Below are 25,470 nucleotides of genomic sequence, written 5' to 3'. Positions count from 1 at the left end.
GGCATGGATTCGACTAATGTCTGAAGTAGAGCTGCAGGGAATTGACACCATGAATCCTGCAGGGCTGTCTATAAATCCGTAAGAGTACGAGGGGGTGGAGGTCACTTCTGAACAGCACCTTGCAAGGTACCCCAATATCATGTCTGGGGAGTTTGGTGGCCAACGGAAGTGTATGAACTCTGAAGAGTGTTCCTGGAGCCACTCTGTAGGAATTCTGGATGTGTGTGGTGTCGCACTGTCTTGCTGGAATTATGCAAGGCAATCAGAACGCACAATGAACATGAATGTCTGCAGGTGATCAGGCAGTGCTTACGTACCTGCCACCTGTCAGAGTCGTATCTGGACGTGCCAGGAATCCCGTATCATTCCAACTGCACACGCCCATTACAGAGCCTCCACCAGCTTCAACAGTCCTCTTCTGACATGCAGGGCCCATGGATTCATGAGGTTGTCTCCATATCCGTACAAGTCCATCCGATCGATACAATTTGAAACGAGACTCGTCCGACCAGGCAACATGTTTCCAGTCAGCAGTCCAATGTCGGTGTTGACAGGACCAGGCGAGGCGTAAAGCTTTGTGTCGTGCAGTCATCAAAGGTACACTAGTGGGCCTTCGGCTCCGAAAGCCTACATCGATCATGTTTCGTTGAATGGTCGCACGCTGGCATTTTTTGATGGGCCAACATTGAAATCTGCAGCAATTTGTGGAAGGGTTGCACTTCTGTCACGTTGAATGATTCTCTTCAGTCGTCGTTGGTCCCGTTCTTGCAGGATCTTTCTCTGATCGCAGCGATGGCGGAGATTTGATATTTAAAAGGATTCCTGATATTCACGGTGTAAGTAGACTGTTTAGGTTTTTTATGTTGGTAACGCCATGTAGCGCTCTATATGAAAATCGCTGACTGTGCTGTGTGCAGTCTGTGGCTGGTTTGCATTGTTGGAATTTGCTATTGTAGTGAAGGGGCAGTTGGCTGTTAACAGCGCGGAGCGTTGCGCAGTTGGAGGTGAGCCGCCAGCAGTGGTGGATGTGGGGAGAGGGATGGCGGAGTTTTGAGAGCGCATGATCTGGACGTGTGTCCATCAGAGACAGTAAATTTGTAAGACTGGATGTCATGAACTGATATATATATTATGACTTTTGAACACTATTAAGGTAAATACATTGTTTGTTCTTTATCAAAATCTTTCATTTGCTAACTGTGCCTATCAGTAGTTAGTCCCTTCAGTAGTTAGAATCTTTTATTTAGCTGGCATTAGTGGCGCTCGCTGTATTGCAGTAGTTCGAGTAACGAAGATTTCTGTGAGGTAAGTGATTCATGAAAGGTATAGGTTATTGTTAGTCAGGGCCATTCTTTTGTAGGGATTTTTGAAAGTCAGATTGCGTTGCGCTAAAAATATTGTGTGTCAATTTACTGTTCATCAGAATAAGTAAAGAGCGAAATGTTTGAGTACGTTCAGTTCTGCTCAGCTGTTTGAAAATCAAATAACGTAAGGGGTTTACCAGCACAGTAATTCAATAATTTTTCTACGGGGACGTTTCAATGGTACACTCGTAAAATGGTCGTTTGGGGAAATCACCACTTCATCGCTACCTCTGAGATGCTGTGTCCCTTAGCTCATGCGCCGGCTATAACACCACGTTCAAGCTCACTTAAATCTTGATAACCTGTCATTGTAGCGGCAGTAACCAATGTAACAACTGCGCCAGACACTTGTCTTATATAGGCGTTGCCGACCGCAGCACCGTATACTGTCTGTTTAAATGTTTCTGTATTGGAATACCCATTCCTATACAAGTTTCTTTGGCACTTCAGTGTATAAAACATGGTGATAGAACAAAGGCGACACCTGCGGTTTGTAATTTGAAAATGTACAGATTTAACAATTTCATTTTTTATATGTGAAGAAAACTTCACAAGCCAAGATCGCTACAAAATCATTTTATTTGATGACTTGTTTCGGCAAAGCCATGCTGTCTTATCGGATCTTATACTTTAAAATTTTTTACAACATGTTGCCCATCAGTATTGTAAGCTCCTTCACATCGCATACACACTTCCCACTACCACTGCAACAAAGATAGTCAACATATTGTAAAAAATTTTAAAGTATAAGATCCGACGATGAAAGCATTGCTCTGTCGAAACTGGTCATTCAATAAGACGTTTTCTTATCAATCCTGGCTCTCAGAGTGACCGTGTCATGAATATATGAATAATTTCACTTTTGGACTGTTCCATTTCACCTCACACGGCAGAAAACCTTGCATTTTATGTGGGGGTTCAATTTTTCTGTCATCTAAAATAGAAGTTAAATTAATATTTTCTGCAAAATCGCAGCTGTAATGAACCATCACTTGCGTGTCTCTTTATGGGACACAATTACCGCAATACAATAAAGTCACGCGATTGTCAGACCCACAGCTCAGAAATTATTCAAAATAATATTCTGAAATAAAATTCAAAACGAAGGTAATTTTGTATAATTTGAAGCTGTATCCAGGCGGTGTTTTTAGAAGTTAAATTTACTGCTATTTTCATCATATTCCATATTTTTCGTATGCTAAACGTAATTTTAAATGGGATAAAAATTATTTCACATTGTTCACCATTTTTCAAAAACAATATTAATAAAGCTTTTATAGTATTTTCAGTGCAGAACTAAAGAGGAATGCGAAGTAAGTAGAAACAGCGGCAACACCCAGGAACTACTGTATAACGAAGCCGTTGTCGATCGCCTGCTGTTTAGGTTTCACTGCAGCCCATCGTAACCTAAATACAGCGAGAGCTTAAATATTTATTATTTAATTATTTTTTTTCTAAGTCTCAGACAAGAGTCTTCCTAAAACTGATTCAATGTGTAGTAACAGGTGAGGAAAAAAGAAACAGCATCTTTAAAACAATGAAGAACAAGTAATTTATTCCCAGATTTATTGCAGAAATACACACGGCTAGTACTAAATGATACAACAGAATGAAAGTGAGTTGCAAAAAGCGTAGAAGTGACATGCAGTGAATTACATACATGGACATGTTAATGATAAGAATTTCAGAGCAACAGCACTAATCAAGAGTAGCGCCACCTACATTCTGTATGTAACGAAACATTCGCAATGGATTTCTCATTAATCGATCTTCCACTGGGGTGACAAAAGGCATGGGCTATCTCCTAATATCGTCTCTGACATCCTTTTCCCGGCGTTGCGCAGCGTCTCGATGTACACTACTGGCTATTAAAATTGCTACAGACGTGCTACAGAAGCGAAATTTAACCGACAGGAAGAAGATGCTGTGATATGCAAATGATTAGCTTTTCAAAGCATTCACACAAGGTTGGCGCCGGTGGTGACACCTACAACGTGATGACATGAGGAAAGTCTCCAACCGATTTCTCATACACAAACAGCAGTTGACCGGCGTTGCCTGGTGAAACGTTGTTGTGATGCGTCGTGTGAGGAGGAGAAATGCGTACCATCACGTTTCCGACTTTGATAAATGTCGGACTGTAGGCTCTCGCGATTGCGGTTTATCGTATCGCGACATTGCTGCTCGCGTTGGTCGAGATCCAATGACTGTTAGCAGAATATGGAATCGGTGGGTTCAGGGGGGTAATACGGAACGCCGTGCTGGAGCCAAACGGCCTCGTATCACTAGCAGTCGAGATGACAGGCATCTTATCCGCATGGCTGTAACGGATCGTGAAACCACGTCTCGATCCCTGAGTCAACAGATGGGGACGTTTGCAAGACAACAACCATCTGCACGAACAGTTCGACGACGTTTGCAGCGGCGTGGAATATCAGCTCGGAGATCATGGCTGCGGTTAGCCTTGACGCTGCATCACAGACAGGAGCGCCTGTGATGGTGTACTCAACGACGAACCTGGGTGCACGAATGGCAAAACGTCATTTTTTCGGATGAATCCAGGTTCTGTTTACAGCATCATGATGGTCGCATCCGTGTTTGGCGACATCGCGGTGAACGCACATTGGAAGCGTGTATTCGTCATCGCCATATTGGCGTATCACCCGGCGTGATGGTATGGGGTGCCATTGGTTACACATGTCGGTCACCTCTTGTTCGCACTGATGGGACTTTGAACAGTGGACGTTACATTCCAGATGTGTTACGATCCGTGGCTCTAGCCTTCATTCGATCCCTGCGAAAACCTACATTTCAGCAGGATAATGCACGACCGCAAGTTGCAGGTCTTGTACGGGCCTTTCTGGACACAGAAAATGTTCGACTGCTGTCCTGGCCAGCACATTCTCCAGATCTCTCACCAACTGAAAACGTCTGGTCAATGGTGGCCGAACAATTGTCTCGTCAGAATAAGCCAGTCACTACTCTTGATGATCAGTGGTATCGTGTTGAAGCTGCATGGGCAGCTGTATCTATACATGCCATCCAAGCTCTGTTTGCATCAATGCCCAGGCGTATCAAGGCCGTTATTGCAGCCAGAGGTGGTTGTTCTGGGTACTGATTTCTCAGGATCTATGCACCCAAATTTGGTGAAAATGTAATCACATGTCAGGTCTAGTATAATGTATTTGTCCAATGAATACCCTTTTATCATCTGCATTTCTTATTGGTGTAGCAATTTTAATGGCCACTAATGTAGAATGTACTCAACGAGTTGCTGAGAGTCCGCTGCAGAGATAATGAGCCATGTGCCTCTACAGTCGTCCATAACTGCGAAAGTGTTGCCGGTGCAGTATTTTGTCCACGAACTGACCTCTCGATTGTGTAACATAAATGTTCGATGTCGGGCGGTCTGGGTAGCCAAATCGTTCGCTCGAATTGTCGAGAATGTTCTACAAACCATTTGCGAACAATTGTGGCCTGGTGACATGGCGCATTGTTATTCATGAAAATTCCATCATTGTTTGGGAACTTGATGTCCATGAATGGCTGAAAATGGTCTCCAAGGAGCCGAAGGAACAGAGAACCCTTTCCATTCCAAGGAAGCACTGTCCACACCATTATGGAATCATCAGCAGCTTGCATAGTACCTTACCGACAACGTGGGTCCATGCTTCGGGCGGCCCGAACTCTACCATTAGTTCTTAACAACTGAAATCGGTATTCATCTGCCCAGAACATGGTTTTCCAGTTGTCTAGGGCCTAACCGATATGATCACGAGCCCCAGAAACACAGTGCAAAGCGATGTCTGCATCCACAGCCCTTTCAGTATACTACCATATTCCAACAATTAAAAGGTTGTCAGTAATGGTGACAGTGTCTGCAGCTTTCAAAACGCTCTTTTATCATTATTGTTTCTGTGAGATCCTGTTCAAAGACCGTACAAATATGAGGTATGAAAAAATTTAATTTATTCGTCTGCATCAACGTTACCTCTTCAAAACGATCCCCATTACATATCATACACTTAATGCCAGAGTTTTTTCCACTCTCCGAAACACTTTTAGAACTCACTCTTTGAGGTAGCCTTTACTCAACGATGCGTTTTTAGTCTCAGCTATGGTTCAGATTCGACGGTCGTTTAAGGTTTTCTCTACTTAGGAGAACATAAAAAGTCACACGGAGCAATGTCAGGGAATTACAGAGGCTGGGGCATCTTTCAGTTTTGTTTTTGGCCAAAAAGTTACCAAGAAGCGACAAAGGCGAGCAGGTGCATTATCGTGGTGCAAAAGTCACTAATAATTTCTCCACAAACCCGGCATTTCTTCGGATTACTTCACGCAAGGGGCGTTGAACTTATAAGTGGTACTCCTTATTAATCGTTCCAGCTTGTGGTAAGATATCAAAGTGCAATACCCGCTAAAGTTGAGGAACACAATGTACAAAACCTTCACAATTATTTGATCGCACTTAGATTTCTTTCGGTTTTGGCGATCAAGAATGCTTCCACCGGAACGATGGAGGCTTCTTTTCGACGTGATATCCTTAAAATTATGTTTCATCCGCTGGAACTATGGAGCCTTAGTTTCCACGTCACATCCGTAACCTATGTTTCATCCGCTACTATGACACATTTCTGTAGTTCTATTTATTACTGAATTCATCTAATGAATCTTCATCAATTTGCATTCGCCACTGCTTTTGTTCGAATGCAACAGTTTTGAAAGAAATTTTGATATAGCCCATTTTATGTTCAAAAGAACCGAAGAAAAATCATGGAAAGAGCGAATTGATTTGTCAGCATCATCAGTGACTTCTTTGTGATTTGGCGATCGTCCATAATAATTTAAATTTTTCCACGATTTCATCTAGGGCGCTCGTCATCTTCAGCGTCTTCACGGCCTACTTCTAAATGCTTGTAACACTAGCAAACCCCTGTTCTACTCATAGTAGACTCACAAAAAAGCAATATTTACCACTTCTCATATGATGCTGCACTTTATTCCGCTCTTATAGCAAACTTCAATGAAAATTCTCTGGTCCACTGTTCTACAAAACAAAAATTCGCGATACTACGAAAACACACAGCTGGCAACAGACTAAATATATGTTATGGCTACTAGTGTATAAATACGTTTCAGACCTGTTTGCCAACACAACAAGAAAAAATTACGGGAATCTGACTAATACAACACGCAAAATTACAAAATTCCCGTTACTTTTAGAACATACATGGCACATTTTTATAGTGCTGGTGTTGAAAATGAATTCTCCTAGAAGACTACATTTCTCTACCAACCAATGTCCAAAATGTATTTAATCAAGAACGCACTTTCATTGTTCAGTTCTCCAACATGTCCGCTTGAAACGTATCATAGTTACTGCGTCAACAATGGCACACATGTGAAACGCGTCATTCAGAGCTCCATTTGTAACAAGGAATGAAGAAAGGTATGCTCCGTGAGACCTGTCCCTTTTCCAGCACTGTGCTTTGTGGTCAAATTGGCCGCAAATGGTAATTGCCCTGCTTCTCAAATTGGATAATACGCCGAAGTTTGGGAAAAGAAGAGATGCAGTGGTACAGTGAAAATGGAAAGATTGGGTCTCTAGCCAGAAGCTCGAATAAAATAACTTATGAGTGACAGATTTCAGCGGACGGTGTAGTGTTGGCTGTCTGCAGCCAGTCGCGTTTGACACGACTATGCAGGATCCAATGAAACAGGCAGTACACGTGGCGCTCGAAGAAAAATTATAATTTTCGGCTTGCTGAAATGTGAGTCATGGTGTAATTTTAATTTATCAAGTGAGAGCGTTAACCTCATAAGCCAAGCGACAGCTAGTCTTGGTCCAGCACACATAATGTCAGAAAGTTTCCCAACGCTACACGCTCCGCAACAGAAAATCCACAAGCATTTGCGTAATCTTCTGCAATTTCAAGAGATTCCTTATTAATTTACCTATACCGTCAGAAAGTGGGAAGGAGGAACACGGTCGATCTCCAATGTCGACCTTTTATTAATTACTTTTTTAATTTGTCTGTCCAGTAAATCAAAATTTAATGTTAACTTTCGAACCAAAGTACTTTATTGCATGTAGCAACACATGAAACTTCCTATATTTTCTTTCTTGCGATAAAGATCAGTTCGTATATAATGGGCACCAGAGACGAAACAGATTGTTTTGCATCACTTGAAAAGAAAAATTTCCAACGATCTCGGTTGTCTACATGTAGAAGCAGGGCTATTAACCATATCCACGACGTCATCGAGATGGCGGGAAATTAAAAAATCCAAGATGACAGGTGGCGAGAAATTTAAAATTGGAGGGAAATTTAAAAATCCAAGATGATAGAACTAACAACGATTGCGCTAGTAAAAAATCAAGATGTCGGAACTAGCTCAGGTGTGTTTTATACCCCACCTCCCACCCCTCACCAGCCAGTCACATTGAAGTATTAAAATGTAACAGTCAGTCAAAATCTAAGATGGTAGACCTAATCCAGTTGTGATAGTGGTAAATTTAAAAGCCGTCATTTCAGCCAGTCACAGCCTAATATTTTAGCCGCTATTTCAATGAAACAATCAACCACGATGTAGTCCCATCTTTGCTGTGCTCAAAAATATCTAAATTATTTTAAAAAATTATGATTGCAGTCTTTCCACATCAGAAACACGTCATCAAAACAAATATTTATTAATAGTTAACCTCAATCTCAATAGTGTAAAATGAGTTTAAAAAAATATTGCCAACTATGTTTTTATTTATTTGTTTACAGACTCCCCCGCCAGTCACATCTGTAAATTTCATTGTAAACTATACATCATCTGCTACGGAGCAGAAGAACACGCATGAAACACACTCTTCATGTTGGTCCTGTAATTAGTGGGGAAGTTTCAGCTGTGTCGAAGAGAGCCTGCAATCACTGAGTCTGTGTTAAAACCTCCAAAAAGGCTTCGTACACACCTGGAATTCACAATCTTTCGTAAAAGGAACAAATCTATATTTTTATTATTAAAGGTTGTTACTACAGTTGAAGTACACGCTTTTCTGTTTAGTGTTATATGATAGTTGAATAGCTTGTTACTACAGTTGAAGTACACGAGTTTCTGTTTAGTGTTATATGATAGTTGAATATGAACCATGGACCTTGCCGTTGGTGGGGAGGCTTGCATGCCTCAGCGATACAGATGGCCGTACCGTAGGTGCAACCACAACGGAGGGGTATCTGTTGAGAGGCCAGACAAACATGTGGTTCCTGAAGAGGGGCAGCAGCCTTTTCAATAGTTGCAGGGGCAACAGTCTGGATGATTGACTGATCTGGCCTTGTAACATTAACCAAAACGGCCTTGCTGTGCTGGTACTGCGAACGGCTGAAAGCAAGGGGAAACTACAGCCGTAATTTTTCCCGAGGGCATGCAGCTTTACTGTATGATTAAATGATGATGGCGTCCTCTTGGGTAAAATATTCCGGAGGTAAAATAGTCCCCCATTCGGATCTCCGGGCGGGGACTACTCAAGAGGACGTCGTTATCAGGAGAAAGAAAACTGGCATTCTACGGATCGGAGCGTGGAATGTCAGATCCCTTAATCGGGCAGGTAGGTTAGAAAATTTAAAAAGGGAAATGGATAGGTTAAAGTTAGATATAGTGGGAATTAGTGAAGTTCGGTGGCAGGAGGAAGAAGACTTTTGGTCAGGTGATTACAGGGTTATAAATACAAAATCAAATAGGGGTAATGCAGGAGTAGGTTTAATACTGAATAAAAAAATAGGAGTGCGGGTTAGCTACTACAAACAGCATAGTGAACGCATTATTGTGGCCAAGATAGACACAAAGCCCATGCCTACTACAGTAGTACAAGTTTATATGCCAACTAGCTCTGCAGATGATGAAGAAATTGATGAAATGTATGACGAGATAAAAGAAATTATTCAGGTAGTGAAGCGAGAAGAAAATTTAATAGTCATGGGTGACTGGAATTCGTCAGTAAGAAAAGGGAGAGAAGGAAACATAGTAGGTGAATATGGATTGGGGGGAAGAAATGAAAGAGGAAGCCGCCTTGTAGAATTTTGCACAGAGCATAACTTAATCATAGCTAACACTTGGTTCAAGAATCATAAAAGAAGGTTGTATACCTGGAAGAATCCTGGAGATACTAAAAGGTATCAGATACATTATATAATGGTAAGACAGAGATTTAGGAACCAGGTTTTAAATTGTAAGACATTTCCAGGGGCAGATGTGGATTCTGACCACAATCTATTGGTTATGAACTGCAGATTGAAACTGAAGAAACTGCAAAAAGGTGGGAATTTAAGGAGATGGGACCTGGATAAACTGAAAGAACCAGATGTTGTAGAGAGTTTCAGGGAGAGCATAAGGGAACAATTGACAGGAATGGGGGAAAGAAATACAGTAGAAGAAGAATGGGTAGCTCTGAGGGATGAAGTAGTGAAGGCAGCAGAGGATCAAGTAGGTAAAAAGACGAGGGCTAATAGAAATCCTTGGGTAACAGAAGAAATATTGAATTTAATTGATGAAAGGAGAAAATATAAAAATGCAGTAAATGAAGCAAGCAAATAGGAATACAAACGTCTCAAAAATGAGATCGACACGAAGTGCAAAATGGCTAAGCAGGGATGGCTAGGGGACAAATGTAAGGATGTAGAGGCTTGTCTCACTAGGGGTGAGATAGAAACTGCCTACAGGAAAATTAAAGAGACCTTTGGAGAGAAGAGAACCACTTGTATGAATATCAAGAGCTCAGATGGCAACCCAGTTCTAAGCAAAGAAGGGAAGGCAGAAAGGTGGAAGGAGTATATAGAGGGTTTATACAAGGGCGATGTACTTGAGGACAATATTATGGAAATGGAAGAGGATGTAGATGAAGATGAAATGGGAAATAAGATACTGCGTGAAGAGTTTGACAGAGGACTGAAAGACCTGAGTCGAAACAAGGCCCCGGGAGTAGACAACATTCCATTAGAACTACTGATGGCCTTGGGAGAGCCAGTCATGACAAAACTCTACCATCTGGTGTGCAAGATGTATGAGACAGGCGAAATACCCACAGACTTCAAGAAGAATATAATAATTCCAATCCCAAAGAAAGCAGGTGTTGACAGATGTGAAAATTACCGATCTATCAGTTTAATAAGTCACGGCTGCAAAATACTAACGCGAATTCTTTACAGACGAATGGAAAAACTGGTAGAAGCGGACCTCGGGGAAGATCAGTTTGGATTCCGTAGAAATGTTGGAACACGTGAGGCAATACTAATCTTACGACTTATCTTAGAAGAAAGATTAAGAAAAGGCAAACCTATGTTTCTAGCATTTGTAGACTTAGAGAAAACTTTTGACAATGTTAACTGGAATACTCTCTTTCAAATTCTGAAGGTGGCAGGGGTAAAATACAGGGAGCGAAAGGCTATTTACAATTTGTACAGAAACCAGATGGCAGTTATAAGAGTCGAGGGGCATGAAAGGGAAGCAGTGGTTGGGAAAGGAGTGAGACAGGGTTGTAGCCTCTCCCCGATGTTATTCAATCTGTATATTGAGCAAGCAGTAAAGGAAACAAAAGAAAAATTCGGAGTAGGTATTAAAATTCATGGAGAAGAAGTAAAAACTTTGAGGTTCGCCGATGACATTGTAATTCTGTCAGAGACAGCAAAGGACTTGGAAGAGCAGTTGAACGGAATGGACAGTGTCTTGAAAGGAGGATACAAGATGAACATCAACAAAAGCAAAACGAGGATAATGGAATGTAGTCAAATTAAATCGGGTGATGCTGAGGGTATTAGGTTAGGAAATGAGACACTTAAAGTAGTAAAGGAGTTTTGCTATTTAGGGAGCAAAATAACTGATGATGGTCGAAGTAGAGAGGATATAAAATGTAGACTGGCAATGGCAAGGAAATCGTTTCTAAAGAAGAGAAATTTGTTAACATCGAGTATAGATTTAAGTGTCAGGAAGTCGTTTCTGAAAGTATTTGTATGGAGTGTAGCCATGTATGGAAGTGAAACATGGACGATAACCAGTTTGGACAAGAAGAGAATAGAAGCTTTTGAAATGTGGTGCTACAGAAGAATGCTGAAGATAAGGTGGGTAGATCACGTAACTAATGAGGAGGTATTGAATAGGATTGGGGAGAAGAGAAGTTTGTGGCACAACTTGACTAGAAGAAGGGATCGGTTGGCAGGACATGTTTTAAGGCATCAAGGGATCACAAATTTAGCATTGGAGGGCAGCGTGGAGAGTAAAAATCGTAGAGGGAGACCAAGAGATCAACATACTAAGCAGATTCAGAAGGATGTAGGTTGCAGTAGGTACTGGGAGATGAAGAAGCTTGCACAGGATAGAGTACCATGGAGAGCTGCATCAAACCAGTCTCAGGACTGAAGACCACAACAACAACAACAGTGTTCATGTTAGATATAGGAAGTGTTTTGATTGACCTGTCCCAGTTGCATTTATCTGTATGTGTGCATTAAGAAATTAGTCACAGAAGTACTCTTGTGTGAAAGGAGTTACATATAATGACAGTATAACATTTATATGGTTTTAACTATGGCAATGTTTAGGATGAGTCAAGCAGAGCAAAGCAGCACGCATCAGCCTTCAGCTGTTAGCACTGATAATAATGAAGCAGTAAGAAGTGTTGTAGGACCGATGGCTACAGATAGCGCAACAGAACGCCCTGTAGACAGGGCTGCGGGTGTAACAGCAAGTACGCAGCAGGGATTAGATCCAATGGTAATTATCATGAGACAGATGCAGATGATAACCGAGAGCATGAATACTTTGAAAACCGACATTAATGCGAAATTTGCCTCAGTTACTGAAGGGCAAATTGATCTGAATACGAAATTAGCCTCAGTTACTGAAGGGCAGGAAAATCTGAAAACCGATATTAAAGCACAATTAGTGACAGTCACTCAAACTCAAGAAGAGATGAAATTAGTCCAGACTGAGATTAAGCAGAAGTTACAAGACAGTTTTTTCCGAATTAGAGCACCGGATAGAGGCGAAGACCAAGGAACTCATAGATCAGGCCGAAGAGACGGAACGAAAATTAACTGCACAAACAGAATTGGTGAAAGCATAGTGTGAGGAATCTACTCAGCGCGTACGTGTCGAAATGAAGGAGTATGTGGCTATTAAGATAGATACCGTACGGGAACAAGTGGAAATGGTTCCGCAATTAGTACAAAAGCAAGACGCCATGGCATGTGCAATTGCGCAACTTGCTGAATTGGCACGTACACAGACTAACCTAAAGGAAAGCGTTGAACATTTGACAGAGCGTCGAGACGTTATAGACCACCAAATTAACGGGTAAATTATCCGAAATCACATTAGAAAATAAAAGGCTAATGTGTGAAAACGGTGAGCAAAATGTTAAGGCAGCATTCCAGAGTTTATCTGGCAAGCACGAAGAGAATTTGTTTACGAAAGGACTTGAGGAGGTGCGACAGCAGTTAGGTGCTGATTTTGAGCATTGGAAACAAACGATAGAAGAGTCGATGCGCGCTTCACAACAAAGTTCAGAAGAAATCAATACAGGGCAGCAGCAGAAGTTGGCAACGACTATAGAGCCAATTACTGCCCATTCGCACACAATACCGACTTGTGCAAGTAATTCAAACATTAAATTGCCACAAGCTGGTTGTTCGCGTGAATTCTTATCTACCGGAGATGACGAAAGCCTTTGGCATGACGAAGAAAAAATGATAAAGCATCGGCAATTCCAGATTTTCAACCCTGACAAAAGGGGGGTCCATCCAATTGTTTTTATTCGAAGTTTCAGAGGAGTGCTACCCAGAAATTGGTCGGAATGGCAGAAGATCAGTTTCGTTACAGGATATATACAAGGTTCGGGGGCGATCTGGACCTCTGACATGACTTCTGTTTGCTCGACATATGACGATTTTGAGAAGGCGTTTTTAGCAAAGTTCTGGTCAGGAGGTGTACAGGAACGCCTAAGGCAGGAGGTGCTCTATCCAGAGCCTTTCTCCTTTTCGAAAGGAAGCCTTAGAAGGTATTTCGAAAAATATATAAATAAAACGAGATACTGGGACAGACCTATGCCCTTGCCAGACATAATAAACATACTTAAGGCAAGACTACCAACTAGCATCCGGAATCAGTTGATTTACGGCAACGACAAAGACTTGGAGTCGTTCCTCACGACGTTATACCATATAGATATTATCGAAGAGAACAACCAGAAAGCCCGTAATAACAGATTCAAATATATGGCGATAGAACCTCCGCCAAACGGTAGGCAAGGTGGAAGTATGGGTTATACCAATGGCGATCAATCGACACTTAGAAGGAATGAACAGATATCGGTAAATAATGGAGGAACCCCTCAAAATCTCAATAGTAATCCCGGCAATGGTCTTGCGAGGGGCTATTCAAGGAACAACAGGAACGGGAAAAGATACAACCCCGTGTGGAATCAACCGCGAGTAATGAATTCAAATAGCCAACATCAGTAGGGACGGACATCTCCGAATCAACCGGTAATTACCGAAGTGACGGATGATGTCAACCGGCAGACAAATCGAAATCCAACAAACTCATAAGGATCCACTCGTGCACCGGAGGAGCGGTCAACGATTGAGGGGCAACAGGATATGTGTACCCATGGACGATTACTGGTAGATGAACTGACCGAGGACCTAGAACCACAAGAGGAGGATAAGGAACAGGTGGCAGTAGTCGAAGTGCAAGTCATTATGGAGACCGTACCTATAGTGGCGGTTTTAGACACAGCTGCAACCACAAATGTTATTTCGGAGGCACTATTCAACAGGATCAGAAATATAAGACGAGTACCAGTCTTTCCAGTTCAAAATTGCAGAATAATAGGCGCCGTTGGGGCTCGATCGGCTAATGTAAAGGTGCAGTCACTACTTGCTGTGGAATTCGGAAATGTAGCAATATTAAGCACATTCCTTGTTGTGAAAAATTTAGTGGTAGATTGCATTATCAGAGTCGACAGCCTACGTCAATACGGATGCAGAATAGATTTCAAAACGGGAAAAATTTGGTTGCATGTGAAGAAACAAGAAACTGAGTTGGAGTTGTTGAAAAAAAGCCTTACGAGAAAATATAATTGTGGGATCAGTATGCAAGTAATCAGGACGGCCCAAAATTCTAAACAGCACGTAATTAATGAGTTCCAAGTCAAAGAAGATTTCGGTCAAGTAGTGTTTGAAAAGTTAAATGAATCCGACTGCATTATCGAAGATCAGAAGAAGCAGCTCAATGAATTATTATTAACGTATGAAAACGTTTTTGATGAAAGGCCAGGAGTTATTAAGGGATACATATGCCATCTCTAAGTTAAGCCGTACGAAACTTATTTTAGAACTTTCTATCCTGTTCCCTGGAGGTTAAAAGCTCAAGTTCAAAAGGAAATCGATCGCATGTTGAAATGGGGTTTGATCGAACCCTCTACAAGCCCATACTGCTCCCCATTGTTAGTCGTGCCAAAAGCAAATGGGACTGTTAGACTGGTACTCGACGCCAGAGAAATAAATAAAATCATAATTCCAGTGAGAACACATCCGGAAAACATAGACGAACTTATACAACGGTTCCAGGATGTCAAATATTTGATGAGCATGATTTGCAGAGCTCTTATTGGCAAGTCAAGCTGGATGAGTCATCAAGGAAGTATACGGCTTTCATTTATTCCGGAAGAAGTTACCAATTTACTGTAGTTCCTTTCGGACTCAACATTAGTGCTGGAATCTTTATAGAAGCTCTAGATTATGCACTAGGCCCAGAACTCAGAAGCAGGATAACAGTGTTTGTTGATGATTTGCTTATTGCATCGAAAACTTGGGAGGAGCATATTACCTTACTGAACCGAGTGTTGGACGTGTTCAAAACCACGGGAATAACTGCTAACCTACAGAAATCCCATTTTGCAGTAAACAGAATCAAGTTCCTGGGGCATATAATTGACGCAAAGGGAATTTTACCAACCAAGGAGAAGCTAATTGCAATTAGTAAGTTTCCAACACCCAGGAATAGGAGGCAATTAAAAGGGTTTATGGGCCTTGCCTCATTTTTTAGAAGATTCATAACAATTCAGGCGATGAACGCAGCAGCTCTAAATAGTCTGTTGAAGATGGATGTGCCCTGGCTCTGGGCATTAGAGTGTCAAGAAGCATTCGAAGAGATAAAGAAGCAATTAGTAAATGCACCGCTTTTTTACCATCCGGACATGCAAGAAGAATTTTACTTGTCAACAGATTCTTCGAATGTGGGTATTGGAGCGTGCCTTTTCCAAGTACGCAAGATAAATGGACAACTAACCTTCTGTCCTATTGCGTTTGCTAGTCGTGTTTTGTCCAACTGTGGACGATCTTACACGACGACTGAATTAGAGGCTCTTGCGGTCATCTGGGGATTTAAAAAATTTCATTATTATCTATATGGGTCAAATACTGTCGTATATTGCGACCATCAATCATTAACGTTTTTACAAATGTGTAAACTGTTACACCCCAGACTGGCTAGATGGACTCTCGCTCTGCAACAATACCAATTTAAGATCGTGCATGTCTCAGGACAGCAAAACATTATTGCTGACACTATCATGGTCACCACAGGGTTTGACTAAAGAGATTGAAGTAAATAATAACTCAGAACTCACTGTATTGCTGCTGCAGGAAAATCCATATAAGACGTACTACGTCAATTTGTGTGCGCATATGACACAATTACAGAAAAGAGATGCTCAATGGGGAAGTGTCATTCAAAGGTTACAACAGCAACCTTCGGATCAGATGGCAAATTATTACAAGCTGGTAAATGGCGAATTATTTCTCCGCTGTGGAAGGCCAAAGTACGTTGGTGTGTTTGTGTACCTGAGACGCAGATAGAGAAACTCGTATGGTTCACCAATTTAACCTGGGGACATTTCGGTGCGACAAAATGTGCAGACAAGATAAGTGTGTACTGTTATTTTCCCAACATAAAGCGCAGAGTGCATGAGGTCTTGAAGAAATGCATAATCTGTCAAAAAGCAAAGCCGGATTCCAAAGGGAGTAAGCACCCATTATGCACTATATTAGTCCGAGAACCAAAAGAATTAATTTCGTGCGATCTGTGTCGACCGTTACCTACTTCAAGAGGAGGTGTTAGATATGTGTTGGCATTTCTTGATGTGTGTACGAAATACGTAAAGCTATACCCGATAAAGGCGGCTACAGCCAAAGTAATTGTAATATGACTGACAAGGGATTATCTTCCACATGTTGGTATACCTAAGGCGATAATAATAGACAATGCTAAGATATTCACGGGACTCCGATGGAAACAGGCTTTGTCTCAAGCCGGTGTGAAACACATACTAACATCAGTTTACCACCCACAAGGCAATTTGGTTGAGAGAATTTTTAGAGAGTTCAATCGCTTTGTGAGGACCTATTGACATAATAAGCAGACTGCGTGAGCAAATTATGTGGAAGAATTTGAGCAGATATACAACAACATGCCCCACTCCTCCACTGGTTATACACCTCATGATTGATGTTCGAGGCAAAAGAAGAAAACTTCTGGACTGAACATATGCCCAAAACTCAGGAAACAGATGCCTTGGGAAGAAAAAATAAGACAAGCCATCATAAATATGACGCAAAAGGCTGATCAGAGAAAACAACAATTGTAAGTAGGCTGTTTAGGTTTTTTTATTGGTAACGCCACCTCTGTATGAAAATCACTGGCTGTGCTGTGTGCAGCCTGTGGCTGCTTTGCATTGTTGTAATACTCGCCATTGTAGTGTTAGGCAGCTGGCTGTGAACAGCGCGTAGCGTTGGGCAGTTGGAGGTGAGCCGCCAGCAGTGGTGGATGTGGGGAGAGAGATGGCGGAGTTTTGTAATTTGTCATGAACTGCTATATATATGATGATATCAAGGTAAATACATTGTTTGTTCTCTATTAATATCTTTCATTTGCTAACTATCCCTATCAGTAGTTAGTGCCTTCCATAGTTTGAATCTTTTATTTAGCTGGCAGTAGTGGCGCTCGCTGTATTGCAGTAGCTTGAGCAGCGAAGATTTTTGTGAGGTAAGTGATTCGTGAAAGGTATAGTTTAATGTTAGTCAGGGCCATTCTTTTGTAGGGATTTTTTTGAAAGTCAGATTGCGTTGCGCTAACAAAAATATTGTGCGTCAGGTTAAGCACAGTCGTGTAAAATTGTTCAAAAGGGGACGTTTCATATGTCGACCCTTAGCCTAGGATACCTCACTGGAATCTTCTGATTTTTTCTGGTAGTTTGTGTAATTAGTGTAGATTTTGTTTATTGCTAGCGCGTAATTGTAGAGAAAATCTCCTTGGTAGTTGCAGTCTTTCATTGTTGTACAGTAAAACAGTTGTGGCACGCATATAGATTTGCACCAAGTATTTCGCAGCTGCAATTAACTAGATATTATTTTCAGTGTTATGTTAATGTGTTCTCTTATTTTTGCTCTTCAAATTGTGTTTTTCTGTGTTGTCGTGTGAAATAGTGTGACAATAATGGCGTGTGAAAAACGTAACACTAGGCTCCAAAGTAAATTGAGAAATGACAGCGAAGACGAAAGCAGTGTGTTAGCGCCACCGAGTAATGAATTAACTGATATTCAAAGTACTAATTTGGTAACTGTGCACAGGGAAATGGAGCGGGCGGCAAACAATGGTGTAGACAGCGAAACAATTAGAGAACAGGGAAGCATTATCGATCGATCGGTCGGCAATAGCTCGGCTCAGGAATCCGAAATGACACGAGACGATCTCACAAATACTGTAGATTCAGGTTTTGGATCCTCACCGTTTTCTCAAATAAGTCAAGACACATTTTCTGCTTGTCAAAATGTGAATGTTGCCTGTGCAAATGCACTGCCGAAAAGCGTAGAGGAACAGATTCCAGACACTAATGCATTGTTATTACAGCGAATGCAACAAATGGAACAACACCAGAGACAAACACAGCAAAAGCTTCAAAAGTTAGACACAGTGGAACAAAGTCTCAAAAAGTTAGACACAATGGAACAAAATCAGAGAGAAACACAGCAAAAGCTTCAAAAGTTAGACACAATGGAACAACACCAGAGACAAACGCAGCAACAGTTAGATGCAATGGAACAAAAGCTTCAAAAGTTAGACTCAGTGGAAAATAAGCTTGAACAAACACGTGAGGATTTAACTAATGAGTTACATCACATTGAATCGAAATGTCAAAAAGTCTGCAATGACGTAAAAACACAAATTTGTGAGCATTTTCAACCTATTTTTTCGCGGCATGAAAATGTATTACAGAATCACGAAGCAGCCATAAAAGAACTGCAAACCATTGTTCATGAAAATCATGAGACCTTGTCGGCTAAAATTGACTCAGTTGCATCTATCGATTCGGTTACGCAACTTGCAAAACTCAAGAAAACTTAAAGGACACAGTAGATACTCTGAAACTTGGTTCAGAAAAATACACTGAGGAAATAAGTACACTATCGGAGAAAGTAGCCGAACTTTCGGATCAGTTCACTAATTTATCTACGAAGGTAGATGATAATCTGAACGACACAAAACCGGTAGTCTTTAATGACACAGAAGAGTGCGAACAAATTAGGAATCTGAAACAAAATCTGAATCAACACCAAAGAGAAATCCGCGAAGTACAAGATCAGCTGACACAGGTAATACAAGAATTACGTATTTCAGAGGACACTCGCGCCCCAACACGGGAAGAGGGACATAGAAATACGGAAAAGCCGCAACATAATAACACAGGGCACTTCGGAAATTATGAAAGAAATTGGCAATGTGCACCGAATTTTGAGATGGAACCGCCGACACGACGTAACAATGACCGATATGCTACTCGCCGGCACGATGATTTTGACTATAAGCTGTTCATTACTACACGTAAATTCAAAACGTTTAAGAATTCTGCCAACGACATTCATCCACAAGCGTGGCTTCATCAATTCTCTCATTGTTTTCCTCCCAACTGGTCGTTAGAACACAGATTAGAATTTATGTGTGGCTATTTAGAGAATGAACCAGCTGTAAGAATGCGTTCGGTCATTCACGATTGTCATAGTGAAGGAGAATTTTACCATGCCTTCCTCTCAGCATATTGGTCTCAAGCTACACAAGACCGAGTAAAACATAGCATCATAATGATGAAACATTTCGAACAATCTGAATTTTCCAGTCTTGTGAAATATTTTGAAGACATGTTGCACAAGAATCAGTACCTGTCAAACCCATACAGCCCCTCAGAACTCATCCGCATTTGCTTAATCAAACTGCCTGAACATTTACGACATATTATTGTGGCAGGACGTTGCAAAGACGACATTGAAGCATTTCAGGGACTCTTACAAGAACTGGAAATTGACACTGACAATCGCGGAACGCGAAACCAGGAACACAACGATTACAGGTCACATCCGTCGCAATTCCGCGATGAAAGAAGTAATAACTGGACACGACAAGGCTATTCTCACAACACAAATCGTGACCAAAACAGACACCACCCGTATGACAACCGTTGGCAGAGTAGTAATAACTACAGGGAAAGATCACCTCTCCGTGGCAATGACTATCACAGAGACAATCAGAGAAACAGACAATATGGGAACCAAAATAATTATTATTACGGGAGACAGAATAACTTTAGACGCAACGGTCCAGCGCGCAGTTACGATTCAGGGAGAAATTCTCCACCACTTAACCGACAAGAAAGAAACTACAGGAACTACCAACATGACGACAGACGATGTGATCGTAACGACAGACCTGAATTGCATCAGAACTGGCGGGATTTAAACAGGGCAGGGCCTTCTCGTCAGAGTGAATTTGTAGAAGTTAGGTCTCCAAACCCCAATAACGGCGCGCGCCAACAAAGAGACAGACAATGACTCGCACCGCAGGAAGACACGTGCGCCGGCTGGCTCCGAGAAAAATAACGTAGACGCTAACCTTGAGAAAAATTTGAGCATCCTTTCCGATGTACCATATACCACATGATAATTCCGTTGAAGCTGGAGCTCTGCATTGTAGGAAGAGTAAAGGCTTGCACCACATTTCGCATGTAAAACCATTTATTGAGAGATAATCTGCTTTTTAACTTAGTCTTTGCTATAAAATTTTTCACTTCACGTTACTAGTACTCTTCGTCACACTTACAAACTGTTAACATGCAACTATGTTTTAAAGCTAACTAACTATCCAGTCAAGAACATAGGTAACTTAGAAAAGTAATTGCGAATGCATTGTTATAGTGAACAGACGACACAGTGTTATTGTGTGTGTACATTCTTGCTTGTTAGTTGCACGATTACGTAACGACTATAAGGCTCACATACTTAGAACATTTACCAGTACTGCTAATGAGATTTAAATGCAACATTTTGGTTTACTTGAAAATACATTCTGGGTTTAAAGTACTTTCTGTGAGATACCAGATGACACAGAGGTTAGTTTATGTGACAGCTACACGATTTTATCACGACGCTACTAATGAGTGACAATTTACAATGTTGCTTTTGCGGTGTATCTGTTTTATATATGCACAGTTTTTCTGAATTCTTCTGGAAAGTAAAACATGTTTTAGTAGTAACTTTTGTGGTACAGCAACAATGAGACAGCCTTTTTCGTGGCACAACAATACGTTACTGTACAGTACTTTCTTCATCACAACAATAAGCGTAATAACTACGATATCTATACACAAAGCATTTCACTTTTGTTTATCATGAGGTAAGTACATTGACTTCTGCAGAACTTAGCTTTCGGAGGACGATAACTACGAGACTTCCACAGAGATTATGTTGCGACATGACACGCAGTTTAGCGCTACAGGACACGTATTTGAGTGATTAATTTCGCACTTAAAACATTTTTTTTAAGATATTTGAAGTGCAATGATACAAGGGTTTTCCGTGATACATTTCATTCCATTGCTGTAATTTGTAACACCTGAGGGTATAATTACATTAATCCTCAGGGGGGTACACGCTTACTTTGTGTACCATGGCCGGCCGCGGTGGTCTAGCGGTTCTGGCGCTGCAGTCCGGAACCGCGGGACTGCTACGGTCGCAGGTTCGAATCCTGCCTCGGGCATGGGTGTGTGTGACGTCCTTAGGTTAGTTAGGTTTAAGTAGTTCTAAGTTCTAGGGGACTTATGACCTAAGATGTTGAGTCCCATAGTGCTCAGAGCCATTTGAACCATTTTGTGTACCATGTGTTTGGCATGCACAAGGAGCCCTAGCTAAGATGGTATTTGCTTATACAACTTAACACATCGGTACCATATTTCTCTAACACAGAATTACACAGCTATCTGATCATTTAACTGAGAGATAAACTTTTTTTTACTACATCAGTGACATATGTTTACGCAATTTCACAGTTGGGTAATTTCACACTTATGAAATTGTATTTTGTCTGTACTTTGTGAACTGTTCATATTTTTTCGGAACCATTGTGATACTATGAGAGCTTTGAATGATGTATTTGGTATGAGATCATGATTTTTTAGGTACGTTTGAGGTAGATGACACTATTGAAATGAGCAGAGAATATTTTTTAGGGTTTTGAAATTATTCCAGGAAACTACGACGATTTTGAGATTTGGCTGAGGTTTTATGATGTTATGATGACGATGTGTATTACGCTGTTGCGGTATGTTTATGATAAAGAAGCTGATGCTATATGAGGAATTTGATTATGCTATGTATCTTATGATGAAGTATTGAAGAAGCGTCGACGAATTTGTATATGTGTAATAAGGTAAGGAGTAATGAATAGTGATTTAGGGCCTCTGACTTGTGAAGAAGTATGTTGGAAACCAAGAATCGTACTTTAAGAGTTATGAAATTTGTGTAAATGCGTGACTGTATCACAATGCTGACGAATATTTTTTTTGGACACTTATATTTATAGGATTTTGTTTCTACAGATTTGTAACCCAAATTCTTGACCTGTGAAATATTTTTATATGAGACTGTCACTGTAGCGGAAACTGGTGTCGTAAATATTTCGGTAAGAAAGTTCAGTGACCACCTGCACGTAATGTGTCGTGGGCACCCAGGTGAGCGGCCAGGTGTGTCAGACGCCTGGAGAAAAAGCCATTATTGTGAGCAGCGGCACAGGTAGAAAAAAAAAGGGAGGCCATTATTCTTGCTATTGACGTTCCTTTGTAGAAAGCATCGCAAATGCGACACGCTCATTACTTGGAAACATATCGTACTTTCTGATATTTACTGAAATGCCTAATGAAATGACAAGAAATAGTTTGTCTACACACCTGATTATGACTACTGTCTTTCTAGATGAGATATTTTTTTTTACTACTTATGAAATGCCACATGACTATTGAACGATGTTCTTATGCTTTGCTTTGTACATAGTTGCTTATTTCATTTGATATCTAGTTTCTAGCTGCACTGCAGCATTGGTTAAAATAAAATTTTATAGATGTACTAATACAAATATTTTATGCCTACAGATCCAGTAAATAATTTTATGATCTATTCAAATAAACGAAGGAGTATAAAAAGATATTTCCCTTCACAGGAATTGCATACGGAATTTTCTTTTCAACTAATGAGTAATTTTTTGTAGAATTAGTTTTTGTGGTGCACCACTTTAATTACTTAGACATTAAGATGTGATTATACATTTTCCTTACCTGCATTGTTATCTTTAGTGTAATATTTTTTCTGCTTGAGCTATGTCATGTTTAGATATAAGTTGCTGCTGTGTGCCAGGCATAGTGTTATTGAATTTGACTTTGTATTATTCTGTTAAGCCAGTTTTACTAATGATTTATTTTTATTGTTTGCTGCACATTGCCTTAGATTAGTTGTAATATTACAATTGCTTTGCTAATTTCTTAATGCTGCTTGCTTCGCAAATCTGCGTTTTTTTTCATTGCTGTTTATATTAATTGTTTTATGTGATGCTGTATTGCCTCGGCCCTTGGTATATATATCTGAGCTCAGTAGATTTAAGTTATATTAAGGGGGGTAGACTATATAAGAGAACAAGTTGTGATGAATTGGAAGAAATACATTGAAAATCTATAAGAAAATGGTTTGGCCAAAACAGTATTTTGAAAGAGGATATGAACCAAAAAAAGTAGGGTTTAGGGACAACAGGTTTAGGTAGGATTTTCTTGGAAATAAATGATGAAGTAAGATAATGGAAAATAAATAATGAGGTAAGAAATATGTGAACATATATATACAGAAAGCATGCTTGAATAGGATTTTTTTGGTGGAAACAAATGTGGAAATAAGACGAAAGATCTATGGAATGAAGTTTTGGGTTGGACTGCAGTACCAAAAGTTACACTGAAAACGAACCCTGTCCTTTCCATTGTGTTATCCCCCTATGTGTTTGTGTACCCTTGTGTATTTGTTTTCTTCCTGTCTCTGAGTAGTTTCATAGAATTTTTTCTTTTCTAATACTATTCACTATGATGAGGAATACTGTTATCCTCAAATATAATTGGTATTAATAATATGTTATTTAACTTGTAAATATGCTTAGATATTATTTATTCTGTTTTGTTTTAATGCTCATGTGTAAAGTTGATGTTTCAAAAGTTATTCTGATCTTTTATGTATTTACTTATGTCATAATTCCTGTAACACTGTTGTATATGTTGTTCCGATTCTTTTATAAAGCCTGTATTATTACAAATGTTCTCTGTATTGTTATGTTCTTTAATGATGTATTTTGTACCTTTGTAATTGTATTCTTATGTTATAAAATTGTAATTGACAGCAGTTCATCAAATTAAGTAACTTGTAAGTTACATTTCACTGCACACGTTTCTGTTGGTCATAGTATATGGTCAATATGTGAGAAGTAGGGACTGTTAGTGTTTGCACGTGTGTTAATAATTCAGCAAGGGACTGGATAACAGCATTGCTGGTTCTAAGGACAATTCCAAAAACTTTGTGAGTGCACAAGTGGTAGTTATGGACTTGCTAAATTATCCACAAGACTCTTCAATGGTGATTGTGCACCTGCACAGTCACAACAGATGGCTGCTGGCCGTCTCTACAAGGACTACAGTGGGTCTGCATCTTTGATGGCCCACCAGTACCATTATTTCTACAAGGACTGCAGTGCGTCTGCGCCTCTGGTGGCCCACCAATACCGTAATCTCTACCAGGACTACAGTGGGTCTGCTCTGTGGTGACCTACCAAACGATATTCTTCAAAACTTCGATTGACTCCGCTGTGGGTTTGCTCTGTTGTGGCCCATTACCTGTCAGCATGTCAAGAGTCAGCACTGTCTTTCCGTTCGAAGGGCAACACTACTTCTTCAAGACTGCATGGAAATCCACTACGTCTATGTGCATTGTCTTTTACTGCTCAGATTTTGTGAAAAACACGGCAATTTTACTGTGATCAACGATCAGGACTGTCTTTATGGACTGTGAGAAAATTTTTGCTTTTGACCAACATTGTATCAATAAGTGTGTGCATTTGATTTCTTTGTTATTGTAATTGTGAAAAAAAATTTTAACAAACATGTATTGGCCAGTGCCCAGCAAAATTTGTAAAATTTTTTGTGGGGAGCATGTGGGCTATGTAAGTAGGCTGTTTAGGTTTTTTTATTGGTAACGCCACCTCTGTATGAAAATCACTGGCTGTGCTGTGTGCAGCCTGTGGCTGCTTTGCATTGTTGTAATACTCGCCATTGTAGTGTTAGGCAGCTGGCTGTGAACAGCGCGTAGCGTTGGGCAGTTGGAGGTGAGCCGCCAGCAGTGGTGGATGTGGGGAGAGAGATGGCGGAGTTTTGTAATTTGTCATGAACTGCTATATATATGATGATATCAAGGTAAATACATTGTTTGTTCTCTATTAATATCTTTCATTTGCTAACTATCCCTATCAGTAGTTAGTGCCTTCCATAGTTTGAATCTTTTATTTAGCTGGCAGTAGTGGCGCTCGCTGTATTGCAGTAGCTTGAGCAGCGAAGATTTTTGTGAGGTAAGTGATTCGTGAAAGGTATCGTTTAATGTTAGTCAGGGCCATTCTTTTGTAGGGATTTTTTTGAAAGTCAGATTGCGTTGCGCTAACA

This window comes from Schistocerca nitens, chromosome 7 (assembly GCF_023898315.1).
Source record: "Schistocerca nitens isolate TAMUIC-IGC-003100 chromosome 7, iqSchNite1.1, whole genome shotgun sequence".
Lineage (NCBI taxonomy): Eukaryota > Metazoa > Arthropoda > Insecta > Orthoptera > Acrididae > Schistocerca > Schistocerca nitens.
Note: the sequence above shows the minus strand (reverse complement) of the source record.